This window comes from Camellia sinensis, chromosome 14 (assembly GCF_055761805.1).
Source record: "Camellia sinensis isolate YWXY chromosome 14, ASM5576180v1, whole genome shotgun sequence".
Classification (NCBI taxonomy): Eukaryota; Viridiplantae; Streptophyta; class Magnoliopsida; order Ericales; family Theaceae; genus Camellia; species Camellia sinensis.
The window spans coordinates 86,288,640-86,306,523 of record NC_138974.1 but is presented as its reverse complement, the minus strand read 5'-3'; the positions used below and the strand labels follow the sequence as shown (position 1 = coordinate 86,306,523).

Genomic DNA, 17,884 nt, shown 5'->3' with positions numbered 1-17,884 from the left:
TGGAGTCCATAGAAGTCAGGCTTCTAGTGAGACTAGGATTGAGTTAACTATAAAAGAGAGGCACCTCCGTGGGTCTAAGGTACGCAATTTATGCTTTGAGCAGTGAGTTTAGCACTTGATTATCTTTGAGAGATATACTGACTTGATCATCGGAGTGCCCCCGGGTGGAAGAACCACCGCCGGAGCCTTCTCTTTCTGTTACAGGTTAGCTGAAGCCATCTATTCTGTCGATGCTCTCTAGCTGATTACTAAACAGGCAGTGTGATCAGAAAATCACTCACACACATTCTAAGCCTATTATCTTTTGTTGTCTATTTTGACATATGTAAGTCGTGAGTATTGCACTTTAATTCCATTTGTTGAACAAAAATATTTCAAGTAGCTCGTAATGCTTTGAGTTTAATAGGTGAATGAAATTGCTATTCAAGCCTCTCCATCATGGTATGTGCAAGATTTGGGTATGAACCGGTCACCAACACTATGACGTTCTAATTTTGACTATTCAAGCCTCTCTATCATGGTATGTACAACATTAGTTCTATGCAACACATCAATGGTGTGCCACACATTAAAGTAGGTGGTCCTTCTAATAAAATTTTCTGTTTTCTCCAAGTGACAGGTGTTTAGACAATTTCAGTCTCATATTCAAGTTCGGAAAGTCTCGAATCTCTTCTTCTATAAGGTTTCACTTTAATTTTTCTTTTTATTTTTTGAGATTGCAGAGCACTGGTTGGTATTAATTGTTTATTATTTATTTTAAATTTATTTTTTTGGTATTGCAGAGCACTTGCTGATGTGCATTGTTTGTTATTTAATTTTGAATTCTATTTTCTAGATTGCATAGTACTGGCTAGTGTTTTTCATTTAGTGTTTGGTATTTTTTTTTTATTATTATAAAGTATTGATATATGTACAATAGCTTTGGCTGGTATTATTTGGTAACGAATAAATAATGAAAATGGAATATTTTTTATTAAACAACAAATATATATAACTGTGGCTAAGGGCTACTATTTTTAATTGAGTTCTGTAGCATGTGTGATACCAGGGAAATTGTTGGAAGTGTTTTAAAAACAATATATATACCTGTGCCTAGGGGTTGTTATTTTTCAGTGTCTTAGTTTTTGGTATGTTTTTTGATAAATTACATTTGTATTCAACTACATTTTGGTCTCAATAATTATTTACATCGTGCCTTTAGGGACGAGCATACCTCTTATTCTTCCATTTTTCCACTTCTCCTCTCATTATGAAAATCATTTAACACTAAGGTAAATGATGGGAAGTGAGCATTGTTTTGAGGATTGCAAAAAATCCTGAATTTATGGAAACTTTGACATATAATTAAGATTGCAAAATTAATACTTTTTCATAACTTGCTATTTCATGTGATGAATTCTTTTTCCTTATTTTTGTTTGTTTATTTATTTGTGTAGTATTAGATAATTTGATAAGCATGAAGGGATTGAATTAGCTTGAAATCAAGTAAAACTTCATGATTTCTAGGAAAGCCCTGAAGATCTAAAGAGGTATTGTGAAATTCATCTGTTGAAGACCTTGACTAGATTTAAGTTGCTTTTGTTTATTAAACTATGTCTTTCATTATGTATGTGTTTAGGTTTTTCTTTCTTTTTTTGGGTATGTGTTCTGTTTCTTTTTTTGTGTTCTATTTCTTTTTTATTTTCCTTTTTTTTGTGTTTTTCTTTTTCTTTTTTTCCTGTGCATTGTTGCTAATAAAATCTCACATTGTTGTGTTCAAAATACCACTTGAAATTTTGTTGAATGCTTCTTGAGGACTTTTTCTACAAATTAGTTTGGCCCCTCTTCATCTCCTCATTTCTCTCTAAACTTGAGAATTTCATTATGGGTATTTTGCCTATTTTGGTACAGTCAAGCTCTTTTATTTTGCATCTTTGTGCATACACCATGTTCTGTAAAATGCCTCAATTAAAATAGTTTATTTTCTTTTGGTTAAACCAGTTACTTATATAATTCAACTTTTTTGTTGGTCAAATAGTGAGTGAATCTATCATAACAAGCCAAATAAATGATTAAACAACCTTTCTGTGGGTGTTGATTTCCGACCACACAACCAAAAGGGGGAACTCAATTGGAGGGCACTGGCATAATAGATTAAGCCCGAACAACCTGCCACAGAAATATAAGAATCCCGCGATGGTTCGTCCACCCGGGAGCACTCCGACGATCAAGTCAGTAAAATATCTCTCAAAGATAACCAATAGTACTTAACTCACTAGACAGAGCATAAAAAGCATACATTAGACCCATGAAGGTATCTCCTTTTTATAGCCAATACAAACCTAGTCCCAATAGAAGCCTTGCTTCAATGGACTCTGGATTACTGCTAATCTTGGACTCCTAGTAGGATTGGGATAAACTCTCTAAGAGTCTTATCTTTATCCAAACTGAAGTTCTCTCCCAATCTAGGACTCTAGTCCTCTATCCAAATAGATAGTTTGATGTCATCTAGGACTCTAGTCCTCTATCCAAATATCTCAGATTCCGGTATTATCGCACCATATCTCGGCATCATGGTCTGTTACGTGGCACCTCGACTAATAACCCCGGCTACGTGGACTACCCAAAAATATGTCCCCACAACTGCCCCCTAGGTTCTATTACCTCGGCAAACTGAGGTGATGGAACCTATACATGTACTCCTCCAACCGAGATCGTGACTTGTCGACGCCAAGAAATAAGGACTCATATGTCCACTCGTCAAGAATCAAGAATCAAGAATCAAGAACCAAGAACCATCATTTGCTATCTTATCCAGGTCCAACATCTCAATAGAGATCACACTACTAGCAGAGATCATGACTTGCTAGTTCAAGAACATCAAGATCCTAGTATCATCTCATAAGAAACCAAGAATAAACAAGTTCTGCTCTCATCCAAATTCAACATCTCAACCGAGATCAACATCTTAACTAAAATCATCATGTCAACCGAGATCGTCATCTCAACCGAGATCATCACCTCTACCGAGATCATCTCAACTGAGATCGCACTTCTCAATCAAGATCATCATCAGATTGGTGAGTACTAATCACGTCTCCATCATGTCGCATCAATTTTGCCCCCAATCGTCTAACATCAGCACGAGCTTGTCGCCTAAGGACTCAAAATCATAACTTTTTGCCATCTTTTTTATTTTGCCTCTATCTGTGTCCCGAGACTCTCTTTTTTTTCCTCTGCAATCCATCATCGTTGTTCTTGAAGCATTCATTGCCATGAATAATCCATTTGTGCCCTAGGTTCAAACTCTATTAGCTGAACCAGACTAGCAGCCAAGAAATTCATCAACTACTCCACGTATCAACCCACCATTTCAATGGCAATGCCAACACCGACATAGCGACAATCTTGCAGCTAGAACCAGGAACAAGAAACACCGAGGTCCTAAGCTTCCAACCTTAGACCTTGATAATTTTTCAATGGCCTTATTTGTGAGTAACCATCGTCATAACCAACGACAACATGTTTCGCCGAACTCTTGTCGTAAAAGACCTTCTTGTTGACATCCCTGATGTCATAACTGTGCACTTCACTTCATCTCCTTATAGTCAATCTAACATGCTCATGCCTTCAGCAACTCAATATCTCAAAAGAAAAGCACATAAAGCAAGTGGACCAAATTACTGCTGCCAAAGTCGAGGCCATTGCTAAGGCTGAAAAACAAGTCAACATGGCCTGCAACAAAGGCTACTATCTTGACTAGATGGCAGCCCTCAAAAAGATGTTTGTCCCCGAGGACTCTCCCCTCCATGATATAGGTCAGCTCAATGTCCCTTTCCATTCCTCTCCCAATCAATCTGAGGATGAGACTAAGGAAGTAAAAGAGGCCGACAACGAGGAGGCCAGAGACAAGGAAGAGGCAGAGGCTGAGGTTGCCGAGAAAGAATCTGAAGCTGCTGCTAGAGCCAAGTCCCCTACTCTGTTGCTGGGGCCAAGTCCTCTACTCTAAATGATCAAGTCCTGGACTTGATTGAGGAGGACGAGGATGAGGTCTCCAAGAGCACCTCACCAAAGAAGGCCGACACTTCTAAAACCGAGATCACTGCCGCTGCAAAAAGCCTAGCCCAAACTCTTCTAGAAATCGATGCCGAAATCACGGCCGAGAAGTCTGTCCAGCTGTCTGCCGAGACTGAAACAATGCCAACAGCCGAGGTTGAATAGTCTGAGATCAATGCACAAGATCCTAGTACTTAGGAATTTTTCTTTCCATTGTACCTTTTTCTTTGTAATTTTCTTCTCTGTTTTGAACAGTATCTGTTTTTTCAGACCGATGTGCATGTTTATGTACTTGAACAAGCTGTCCCTTTTCAATGCAAGCCTTTTATTTTCTTCTAAGTGTTGAATATTGCTTTCATCATGTATGCTTACCGCTTTTTTTCTATGCTTTGCATGTTTTCATACTTAGAATATTTTGCATGTCTTCAACGTACACCTTAACTATGTAATCTTCTCGGTGAGAAATACTTCAGCTATACCCACTAGCAGTTTTATCTAGGCTTTGACCTAACACTTGAAAATATTTATCATAATATTTTCACTAGTGTTATTTACAACTTGTCACTTCACTCTTTACTTATCAGGATCTCTGTCTTCTATTATTTCAACATAACCTTGGGTTAACTTCAACTTGTAAAATTTTTTTAAAATTTCAACAAGTGTTAAACCAACTTCTTTTAACATAACATCGGCTTAACTTCAACTTGTAAATTTTTCTTAAAATTTCAACAAGTGTTAAACCAATCTTCCTTTGACATAACCTCGGCTTAACTTCAACTTGTAAATTTAAAATTTCAACAAGTGTTAAACCAATCTTAGCTTGTAAATTCTAACTCCCAAGCATCATTCTCCAGCTCTCTGCCCCCTAATGTGAACTTAAGTTCCACTTGGGTTCTATTTAAGCATGTGGCTTTGACCCTATCACTAAGGTTAGATTCAAACAAAGACTGGCCGAGGTTACCAACCTTGGTCTCTTTGTTAATCTGACTGATATGCACTTAGTTCCAATCTATGTCTAATTCTGCCGATATGACAGGTCCATGTTAATCCAACTTAGTTCAACTCTATTATATGCAAGTATAATTCAACTCTGCCATATAATAAGTCTAAGTTATTCGTCATGTTTCATTTAGAAACATCGCCAACTTAGTTCAACTCTATTATATGCAAGTGTAATTCAATTCTGCCATATAATAAGTCTAAGTTATTCGTCATGTTTCACTTAGAAACATCGCCAACTTAGTTCAACTCTATTATATGCAAGTATAATTCAACTCTGTCATATAATAAGGCTAAGTTATTCGTCATGTTTCACTTAAAAACATTGTCAACTTAGTTTAACTCTATTATATGCAAGTATAATTCAACTCTGCCATATAATAAGTCTAAGTTATTCATCATGTTTCGCTTAAAAATATCGCCAACTTAGTTCAACTCTACTATATGCAAGTATAATTCAACTCTGTCGTATAATAATTCTAAGTTATTCGTCATGTTTCGCTTAGAAACATCGTCAAGTACTGGAATCCGGGATTTGAGATCTGGAATCCGGGATCTGCTCACTTAGGCTGAGCTATTGTCTTCTTGGACTTAATCTTCTAGGCTGAGATCTTATCTTTTAGGATCTGGGATCCGAGATCTGAAATTCGAGATCTGCTCACTTAGGTTGAGCTCTTGTCTCCTCGGCCCTACTCATCTAGGCCGAGATCTTGTCTTCTAGGATTTGGGATCCAGGAACTGCTCACTTAGGCTAAGCTCTTGTCTTCTCGGAGCTACTCATCTAGGCTGAGATCTTGTTTTCTGGGCACCAGTATTGGTTGCTGGTGCCGGCATGTCTTGTAATAGGGATGTCGACTGCATCACGTTGTTCTGTATCATAAGGTTGACCACTGTTTGTAGATCTGACAACTTATTTTCCATGTCTTTCAGTTTTCTCGTCTTTTCTCCGACATCTGTCCCTCCATACCTAAAGGTTGCTTTTACAGTAGTACTTATCTCGACCTGCTTTCTTCGGTGAGTCTCCCTTTTGGCCGATGTTATTCTCCCCCGGGATTCTGATCCCATGCTCCTTCATTACGGTTTTCTTCTTCCATGTTTAGATTGGCAAGTTTACCACTCCCACTAGGGATGTCGTCCCCAATCTTTTCTCCCTGCTCGTTGTTGGCCATCGATTCTCCTTAAGTTCCCACAGACGGCACCAAATTGTGGGTGTTGATTTCCGACCACACAACCAAAATGGGGAACTCAGTTGGAGAGCACTGGCAGAATAGATTAAGCCCGAACAACCTGTCACAAAAATATAAGAATCCTGCGGTGGTTCGTCCACCAGGGGACACTCCGACGATCAAATCAGTAAAATATCTCTCAAAGATAACCAATAGTGTTTAACTCACTAGACAGAGCATAAAAAGCATACCTTAGACGCATGAGGGTACCTCCTTTTTATAGCCAACACAAACCTAGTCCCAATAGAAGCCTTGCTTCAATGGACTCTGGATTACTGCTAATCTTGGACTCCCGGTAGGATTGGGATAAACTCTCTAAGAGTCTTATCTTTATCCAAACTGAAGTCCTCTCCCAATCTAGGACTCTAGTCCTCTATCCAAATATCTTAGATTCTGGTATTATCGCACCATATCTCGGCATCATGGTCCGCCCATGTGGCACCTCGGCTAACAACCTCGGCTACGTGGACTACCCAAAAATATGTCCCCACACTTTTCTATAGAGAATTTGATCAACAGTGCGTGAATGCTCTAATTGTTGGTAATGTCTATGTTATGATAGAATTATATAAGATATTAAATTACAATAGATTCAATCACTATTTGGGGGGGGGGAAATGTAGATTCACTCACAATACTTGGCCTATTATGATATCTTCTTTCAAATTGTGAATGATACATTATTTGGTGGGAAAATGTAGATTCACTTACCTTTTCTATAGAGAGTTTGATTAACAGTGCTTGAATGCTCTAAGTGCTGGTAATGTCAATGTTATGACAGAATCAAATAAGATATTAAATTATGATATATTCACTCACTATTTAGGGAAAAAATGCAGATTCACTCACAGTACTTGATCTGTTATGATATCTTCTTTTAAATTGTGAATGATACCTACCTTGGATATTTGGTTTTTCATACTTATTATGGGAATGACCAAGAAACTGATATATATATATATATATATAAAATAAGGGAGAAGGGTTTTTGAAAATGTCTAATTTGTCTTAGAGATACATTTTGATAGAATCTTCTATAGATCGAAGACTACCCAACCCAGATTAAACTGGTTGGTTTGCACCGTTATAATTCTATAGTTTATTTTTAGGTCAACCAAAACTTAAAAAAGTTTTATCTGGAATTTTTGTTTATGTTATGCAATATTAGATATCCTGGTGTGAAAAAATTGATGCAATTTAAGAATACCCGGTGGACTTGAGCATGGTTAATGATTATCTCAAAACTGGGTAATTAAAGTCACTTTTGGCATGAAATTTGGTTCGCAGAAGTGGCTTACAGACTCCACTAAGTATATACACACTCTTTTATGACGATTTCATTGCATAATTGAATTTCAATCTCTCTTTCTCTCCGAAGAAATATGGATCAAGAAACTACAATGAAGAAGGCATTGCTCTCAGGTAAAATTCCAGTTTCATAGGCTTTCAATTTTGGTTTTCCCCAATGTTTTGATTTGTAAATTTGGGTTCTGATTGACAGAGAAAAGTGATGTAGTGGAAGAGAAACAGAGCTTCGAGAGATGGAGTTCGTATCAGTATGTGGAAAGGGCTGGTTCTATAATTCCAACAGCTTCCTTGGCTGGAACTGAAGTCAGTGTCGACAAAATTCGATCTGCTACTGCTTCTTCTGATCGATGTTACCCTCCTTCTCTTCATGCCCCTTTGATCAGCTCACCTGAACCAGATCCTAATGGTAACCCAATTCAATAATATCCCCAATTGATTCACTCACTCACAGACACACACACAAACAGTTGAATGTTACATTGAAATGTCAGCAACCCAGTAGAGGGTTTTGTTTTAACAATTGGTTACTGCAATACCCAGAAGAAAGTTTCAATTTTTTTTTTTTTTTTTTTTTGGTGGTGTTATAGTTCAGAATTTGTGAATTTTGTTGCTGCATATTAGGAAAGTTGTGTTTCATTGGATTCATGCATATATAAATGCATATGAACAATCACAGAAACAGTACAGTTTAATGTTACATTGAAATCTCAGCAACCCAGCAGAGGGTTTTGTTTTAACAATTGGTTACTACAATACCCAAAAGAAAGTTTTGATAATTTTTTGCTTTTAAATATTTTGGGTGTTGTTTTGTGGTTCAGAATTTGTGAATTTTGTTGCTGCATTCTAGGAAAGGAAAGTTGTGTTTGGTAGGATTCACTAAACAGTGAAACATGTTCAGTTTAAATGTTAAATTTGGTGTTTCTACTAAATCATTGGTTGAGGAAGTTTATGGTTCAAATTGGATTTTGATCTCATCCCTATGTTTAACATTGCTAGAGATATGATATTTACTGTTAGCTTTGGCCTCCCTGAATTTGCATTTTCTTAGCCTAGCAAAAGAAAAGAAAAAAAAAAAGAAAAAACAGGGGGATTAGAGAGGAATTTTGCAACTCACATGCGAGTTAAATCTCTCAGTAATGTAGCATCACTCTGCTAAATTTTAATCCAAATTAAGAAAAAACTAAAGAAAACAAATTGGTAGCAATCTACAAATCTGACCTATTAGAGGTGTTTTAAATTATTTGTTTTCTTGAGCTAGATTCACCAAGGATTTAGTAAAACAATGGAGTCATGAATGAAGTGTTTAAGCATATAGACAATTACTTGAAGTGATTATGGGCACTGTATAGTCGATTAGGCTACTAGGTTTTATTTACATGGACTATTCAATTTGAATTGATTAGATTCACTGCTTAATTTAAAAACGCCAGCTTTTTATAGTTTCAAGACATGTTTTTGTTTAGAACACATTATGATATACTGAAGGCTAAGATGGCAACATAGCTTTATCGATTGCTTCCCTACAAGTACTAGATTATAGCTATTATTTTGGATGCTAAACTATGAGCCACTTTTTGCCGAGCAAGCTCTCATTTATCAAGGTGGATATGGAGGAGATTATGGTGGAATGTCTAATGAATTTCAGAGATGAGGTTCAATAATGACTTATAGAATATTGATTCTCTAAGGACCTATTCAATAATTAGTTGGGGTGATAACTTCATGTTTTTTTAATAATTGTGGGTTCAATTGCCCTTGCATTAGGGCTCTATTGCTTTAGCTAAGAATGAAAGAAAAAAGGGCTGATTAGTTCAACACTATTTATTGAGTGTTAACATAACATACATTATTGGGCTCATTTATTGATAATTTAAGCTTTTGGGATAACTGGTGTTCTATCCATTAATGAATGAGAGCATGGTCACATGTGAGTGGGAGTGTTAAGGATACAAATAATAAAGTTACCTATGCATCTTGATGAAGTTACTCCTTTCTCTAACAGCATAAGCTTTCAATGTGATAGTAGTGAAACTTGCTTGGTTGTCGTAAACAAGGAGATTGGTTGAGGATTGTTTCTGTGTCTTTACTTACGGTGGAGGGTTTAATAGGATCAGGTAGTTCTTTTGATTTGCTACATCGTGTTTTAGTTGAGAGTGAAGTGGCCTTTGATATGACAATAAATAGATGCTTTCCTGAGCTTCTATGCTTGAAATTCCTTTACTGAATACCAATTGTGAGCATATTTTCTTGCTGCAGGTGCGAACAATTTGATTCCCATGGAAATTGCACTTAAAATTGCTGAGAAAATCAGAGCACGTGAGAGGTTTGCAGCTTGTATTGTTATTCTGATGTGGCCAAAAGGCAATCCAACAGGTGCTGCTACACAAAGGATTTTATTTTGGCAGGTAGGAACCAATTATGACTTCAACGCATAGCATTGTACTTCTGCATTTTAAAGGCAGCTTTAGAGATGGATAACTTTGTTGCTTTTTTTTTTTTCATTGGATTCATTTATTTCCAATGGGAAATCAAAAAATTCTATTAACCTGCCCATCAGTGTACATACTTCAGAAGGATCAATTTTTGATTTTGAAATTATCTCTCATTTATTGTTAATGCAAATGATGTATGAAACCGTTTACAAGGCTTTAGTGGAGGTTGGGCTTCAAAATGAATACGCCCCATAAGACTATTTGAACTTACGTTCACATTTGGAAAGCATTGGTGTGCATTGTTTGTTGTTTGTTGTTTGGTTTTAAATTACAAATGATTGGTTGGTGTGCATTGCTTGTTGTTTTGTTCTAATTAAATTATTTTAGAATTGCAGAGCCCTGGCATGCATTGTTTGGTATCCAATTTTAATTTTTTAGAATTACAAAATACTAACTGGTGTGCATTGTTTGGCTAATTTTATTTTATTATAATTGCAGAACATTAGTTTACCATTTTAATTTTAATGAATATTATAAATTTTATATGTTTATTCCTTAATTTGCATTAAGATTACGGGGGGTTATTGTTTTTAATTGAATTCTGTAGGGGGTATGATACACGCAAAATTATTAAAAGTTCTTTAAGAAGAAAAAATGTTACAGACTCTATATGTTTTAACATGATGCGTATATAAATTACAAATATATTTCAATTCCAATATTATTTACCCCGTGCCTTTAGGCACGGGCATACACTAGTGTATATATATATATCAAAAGACTAAACCGTCAAGTTCATGTCAAGTATAAAATCAAATAAAGGAAAGAGAGACTACACAATTCAGAATCGCAAAACAGCCAAAAAAAAAAAAAGAACATTTCCATTTCCAAGATTGAGTTCAAACGGCCACCAAGTTCATTTTCCATTGAAATTTAGTGAAGTTAAATTACCTCAAATAGAAAATTTAGAGAAACACAAAAACAATAAGCTAAAAAATCCCCATTCCAATCAACCAATAAAGGGCAACTTTTGAAAAACAAATCCAAATCAATAAACAACAGAGAAAGTAGTTGCAGAAGAAAAGACTACGTGAAATGCAAAGAGAGAGAGAGAGACTGAGACCAAACTTCCCTAAAATTCAACGTAATATGATGCAGATTTCACAGGTCGGGTTATGACGACCTCAAGTTTTACAAGTCGGGTGTGAAGCTAGATACATCTAACAGCAATGCAGTTGGAGTGGTCCTTGTGGGTGGACAAGAGATGCAGAGGAAGAAATCATTCCTACTTGCAGGTGAGGTGTAGAGGTACTATTGTTATGTTAACTAGTCAGTTTTGCAAGCAATAAACAAGAATCCAGTGTTTTCTAATCTGTGCCATTGTTATTTTGATATAAGCAGAGAACTAGGAATTGGGATTGTTGCATACAGCCCTCTGGTTTGTGTGCATCATACTTGCATTTTTCTATTTCCACAGTGAATTTATGTTTGTAGCATTATGCTTCAAAACTATTGCTTAACATCATGTTTCATGTTTTGATCACATAGTTAACTCAAAACTAAATAAAAAAATTCAACATCTTCTTTTTTTTTCTTTTTTTGTGAAGTAAGGTAAATGTGTAGAAGCATAATCTGTAACAATAAGATCACTACAACTCTTCTATAATTTTGTTGATCATTAAAAAAGCTTAAAAAAAAAATTAAATAAGAAGGGTAGTGATGGGAGTTTTTAATTGTAACATTCTTTTCTTGATATATATATATATTGTTAATTTGCACAATATTTTCTTTATAATATTGTTCACAGCTATCCATTCTAGACCAAGAACAAACCATTTAGGTCATTGTTCACTGTTCAAATGGCCTAAATTGCCTTATGCTAAAATAATAAATAATGTGGACAACAATTGGTTATAAATTCAATTTTATGTTAAATGAGAAATAAAGCACCTCTCCACTCATCTTGCTAGTTGACAATTTCAAGGTTAACTGTTAATAAGAAAATGGGCATTCACATCATTCACCATTATTCACTCAATAAAGTACATATCCAGGAGTTTTCACTCCATTTGTGTGTAGAAGGTAGAAGAGTTTGATCAGAAGATTACCTACAATATGGATCATCGTATATCTAGGGAAAAGAAAGAAAAAAGTAGATTATAAAACTGGTAAATAAACTTAAATAATAAATTAGCATACCGAGCTCAGTGGTTACAAGGTCATCTGAGCATATACCTCATCTGTCTCCACATCCGCCTAGAAAAAAATTTTGAGTTTCTAGAAACCACCTTGTAAAATAACCAAAACCAGAAAATAGAACTAAAGATTCCTTACATGCATGGTCACATTGTGAAGCTGACAAATGAGTTGTGGAGATAAGCTTGGGTGGTTAGGTATATGGGCATCCACTTCTTTGTTGGTTGATGCAGTAACCTACGTAGGTATATGAAGATTTGCAGAAGTCAACAATAGTAATTGTTTAATTTCATCAACCAGATCATAAACAATACAAAACCATAATCATTCAAATTTTAATATGAACACAACAATTTAAACTGCAAACAAGCACATGTGATAACAATTCAAGAGATGACTAGAACAAGTGACGTTTTAAATAATAGTGGTGGATGCCATAACAGTTACGGTGGCGTTGACGCGCGGTTGCCAAGCGTAACAGTCGTAGCATAATAGCCCAATGCTTAACATATGCTGGAACATATTATACCAAATAACAGAAGGATGTTTATAAAAATAGACAAACAAACAAATTTTATTTGCTAAGCAAGCATGAATAAACACATTGCCTACCATGGACCGATTTCAAAAATCTAAAAGCAAGGAATATGTCAAAACCAATCAAAGTAGACTGACCTGCTCACTATGGCCCTGAGAGAAATACACCACGCGGCTTCCAACAGCAGGTAGGGAAACAAGAGGACCTGCACATGCATGCCAAAGTTCAGAATTCAGACATCTCTTCTCCCCTGCAGATTATCAATGTAATTTTTTAACAAGAAATCAGTCTAACAACAATGTTTTGTAGCTTAACTGTACCAAAAAAGGACTTTGAGCATAAAAGAATACCCAAATCCCCAAAACATTATATTCACAGATTCCAATTGAGAACTGAAATCCCAGCTTCTCTTATATCCAGATATTGTTTTATCCCCTGCAAACTATCCATATCACTAAACAAAAGACAATGTTTTCAAGCTAACTCAATGATATGTACCAACATTTTGTGCTCCAACCTTGGGTGAACCTAGACTGAACTAGTTATGCGATGCAGAAAACAGTAAGCCACAATCTGCTTAGCCTTTTTTAAGTAATATGCTTACCATTTGAAGCAGAAATAAAGCAACATTTACTTTCAAAATGAATGGAAGTTTTCCACAATGTCAACAAATGATTGTCAAATGGCAAGGAAAGAGTACCATATGAAATTACAAAGATGAATGCAAGTTTGATTTTCATGAGGAACTCAATAAGTCACAATTCATACTCTAAATTTCTCCGGAGAACCAAAATGAAGACTAAACTCAGATTAGAAATGGTTAACATTGAATGAAGACACTTGCTTTCAAAATTAATCCAACCAAATCACAGAGAAACATCACAAAAAAATCACATAATTAATTCCAATCCATCATTGACAATCGTTTCACCGTCATTTAACCTAACACACCAATTGCATCAAATACAAACGCTTCTAGAATGAGAGGTAACTGAATAAGTTAGAAACTCACAAAGAAATCAAATCTGTGGAAGGGGCTCAGAATCAGAATCAAATTACAAGCTCGGAATTAGAATCAAACGCCAAGCTCGGAATCAATCGATTGGTGCTCATGTAACTAACATCATCGGAGGGGCAGTGGCTGGTGGTGGTCGGTGGTAGTGCTCGTGTGTTTGTGTGAGATGTCGATGGAGAGAAAAGAGAGAGAAGGAGAAGAGAGAGAGAGAATTAGGGATGGCAATGGATAACCTATCATGTGGGTATCCATGGAGACCCAACCCAAATACATGAGTTTTTCCCTCTTTTTCTTATCCATTGGGTAGGGTAGGTGATATTCTTTAAATATCCACAGGGGATGGGTTGGGGATGGCTACCCACTAATTTCTCCATATGTTTTTTTTTTTTTTTTTTTTTTTTTTTTTTTAAGATTCGCAACTAAAACTAAATATACATTCAATCTTTTTTCTTTTTTTTATTTATTTATTTTTTCTGGTTCACAACCAATTTTTTTTTTTTTTTTTTTAAGATCCACAACCAAAGCTAAATATACCTCCAATCTTTTTTTATTTTATTTTTAAGGTTCACAACCATTTTTTTTTTTAATTTTTAAGATTCACAACAAAAGCTAAATATACATTTAATTTTTTTTTTTTTTTTAATTTTTTTTAAGGTTCACAACCATTTTTTTTTTTTTTTTTAAATTCACAACCAAAGCTAAATATATATTTAATTTTTTTTTTCTTTTTTTTTTAATTTTTTTTTTAAGGTTCACAACCATTTTTTTTTTTTTTTTTTTTTTTAAGATTCACAACCAAAGCTATACATTCAATCTTATTTTATTTTATTTGGCTCAACAATAAAATCAAATACACATTAATTAACATTGTCACATTATTCTTGTCAAATTTTATGCATATCTAGAATTTTTTAAATTTATTTAAAAAAAATTAAGGACATTGTCTAGTGTAGGTTTCGGTTTGCTTTTCTATGTTATTTTATTTTGTTGTGTATTGTAATTTTCAGAATGGTTTGCTTGTTCTGAAATTTCAATTAACGAGTATGAATCTATTTGTTTTATGTTATCACACAATTTATACAACATATATATATATATATATATATGAATGTATTTGAAAATAAGGAAATTGTAGAGAATCAAAACAAGCATGAGTTGTGATTGGTTAGAAATGATGGGTACATAGATTTATTTGCTAGAAAAACAAAAAGGGGATACAAAGTCATACTAAATAATTTTTTTTTAAATTAAAAGAATTTTTCTTAGTTATGAACAGATTTAACTGAAATCAGCTTGTTTCCCAATGTTATGCTTCATTTATTTAGATAGAAAATATTTTTTAATGAAAAATATTTTTTATAAAAAAAATTCAAAATATATTTTTTTATATTTGGTGGTGGTGGTGGTGGTGGTGGTGACGGAACGAAGGTGAAAGTAGAAATTGTTATATAGTGGTTGGGTGATGGCGGCAGTGATGATGGTAGTGGCTATGGTGATGGTAGTGTGACAGTGAAAGTGAGAATAGTGGTGATGGTGTTGTGAAATTAGTAAAAATTTAATTGAAAAAATATTTTTTGTTTTTTAAAAGTAACAAACAACAAAATTCGTGGGGGACTAAAGGAAGAAGATGGAGGATGGATTGGGTGTGGTAATGCATAGATATCTTAAAATGAGTGGTTCAGATTTGTTAAAGGTATAATTAGATTTTGGATAAATTAAAATGAATTGTTCAAATTTGCTAAGAGAAAGATGGTTTAATGTCTAAATTGTCCGTGGCTAACAATTCCTTGTTTATGCCCTGATGCAATTTAATATGAGTCTTATAACACTTTCTTCAAACAAACTTTTTGATTTTCTCGAAATTATATATTTGATTATTATAAAACAAACTTTTTAATTAATTAATTAATGTGTATTTGATTTTGTTGTTGAACCAAATAAAATAAAATAAGATTGAATGTATATTTAGCTTTTGTTGTGAACCTTAAAAAAAATAAAAAAATAAAAAAATAAGTTGTTAACATTAAATATATTAAAAAAGAAAGAAAAAAGATTGAAGGTATATTTAGCTAAAACCTTTATAAAAAAAAAAAAAGACAAAAGAAAAACAAGAAGGTTGTTAACATTAAATATATTAAAAAAGAAAGAAAAAAGATTGAAGGTATATTTAACTTTTATTGTGAATCTTAAATAAAAAATAAAAAATAAATAAAAATAAAAAAAAATTGTTAACATTAAATATATTAAAAAAGAAAGAAAAAAGATTGAAGGTATATTTAACTTTTGTTGTGAACCTTAAAAAAATAAATAAATAAATAATAAATAAATAAATAAAAATTGTTAACATTAAATATATTAAAAAAGAAAGAAAAAAGATTGAAGGTATATTTAACTTTTGTTGTGAACCTTAATAAAAAATAAAAAATAAATAAAAAAAAAATTGTTAACATTAAATATATTTAAAAAGAAAGAAAAAAGATTGAAGGTATATTTAGTTTTTATTGTGAACCTTAAAAAAAAAAAAAAAAAAAAAAAAAAAAAAAAAAAAAAAAGTGGTTGTTAACATTAAATATAAAAAATAAAAATGGGGATTAAAGTGGGTTGGGGAAAATCTATACCCATTAAAAAATGGGGAGGGTGATACCCATGGGGAATGGGGAATGGGGAATGGGGAATGGGGAAAATTTATTATAGGGGAATGGGGATGGGAAATTAATATCCACCCCATTGCCCCCTATTGCCATTCCTAGAGAGAATGCGTGAGCTAATAAAATGTGTGAGGTGATAAATTGTTAAAACTCTGATAAAAAAATAATGCTATATACACCAATTAGTATATTATGTAGTGTATCAATTGATGATGTGACATAATTAAAGAGATTTTTAGTATTTGTAATTTGTATAATGAGTGAGATTAATAATAATGTCATAATTAGTGTTAGTATACTAGTTAATACACTAAATGATGCATGTAACACCACCGCAAAAAAAAAAAAAAAAAAAAAAAAAAAAAACAAGTTATTTTAGAACAAATTGCTAATAGATCTGTTTAAATAAAATAAATGGCAATATTAATAAAAAAAAAATTGGGATGCAAAGAATGTATAATTCTAATAATATTAATAAATAAATAAAATTTGGAGTAGAAAATTTTAGACAAAAAAGATTTAAATATAAGTTTATAAATTATTTTTGTATTAAAAAATCTATATTATAAATAGATTTATTGGAAAAAAAAATAAAAACTTCTCATATCTACTAGAAATTTATAAATATTTAAGAACATATAAAAAAATTTTATTATTATTTATAATTAAAATGTAATTTCTCTGGAAAATGAGAGGATTTAAGACCAAAACATGTATGGATCTAGAATGATAAGGAGTGTAGCATAAGTTTTTAAATAATTTTTTTTTTAATTTTTAAATTCAAATAATTAACATATACTTAGAAGAAAATATTTTTTAGCTTTCCAAGAAAATACTAAATTAAAAAAATATATAATTTAATATTTTACGACATGAAATGTATGTTATCTTAAGTGTAAATATTTTATAACATATTTTTGTATGCAGTAAAAATATACATTTTTTACGGCATGCTTTTGCATGTCATAAAAAAATCGGATTGAATTTTTTTTTTTTTTTTGTATAAATTCTCATGACATTTATTAGCATGTCAAGTAAAGTTATAATATTTTACAACATAAAATGTATGCCGTCTTAAGTGTAAATATTTTACAACATATTTTTGTAAGTCTTAAAAATATACATTTTTTACGGCATACTTTTGCATGTCATAAATATATAAATTAACGACTTACATGGTATGTATGCTGTTATTGACAAAACATTAACGGCTTGCCAAAAAAAAAATATCACAAAATGTACTAATTATGACGTGCATTTAACGCATGTCGTAAATATAATGCCGCAAATAGTTAGTTTTGTTGTAGTGTTTTAAACAAAATTCAATTATTCAAATAAAAATTTTATTCAATACGATGTTCAAACAAATAATTTTGTTTGGAAGTTAATATTATTTTTGGACAATTGATATCGAAATAATACAAACATGCATACTAAGATAAAGTTGGGTGTGCTAATAGAATTATCTTTTAGGTTGTTACTTCATT

General features: G+C 33.0%; 1 long non-coding RNA gene across 3 annotated transcripts in view; it reads right to left on the bottom strand.

The window, feature by feature from the left end:
- LOC114287733 (uncharacterized) overlaps positions 1–13,965 on the bottom strand; it is a 29,226-nt gene extending 15,261 nt beyond the window's left edge. Inside the window, exons 1-4 of one of the 3 annotated variants that reach the window (XR_014350421.1) lie at positions 13,747–13,965; positions 12,872–12,984; positions 12,335–12,433; positions 12,200–12,256 (exon numbers count right to left, since the gene is read on the bottom strand). This is a non-coding gene — a long non-coding RNA (uncharacterized LOC114287733). The remainder of the gene's footprint in view (positions 1–12,199; positions 12,257–12,334; positions 12,434–12,871; positions 12,985–13,746) is intronic. The other 2 variants (XR_014350420.1, XR_014350422.1) reach the window with 2 other exon arrangements.
- Positions 13,966–17,884: the final 3,919 nt, after the last annotated feature.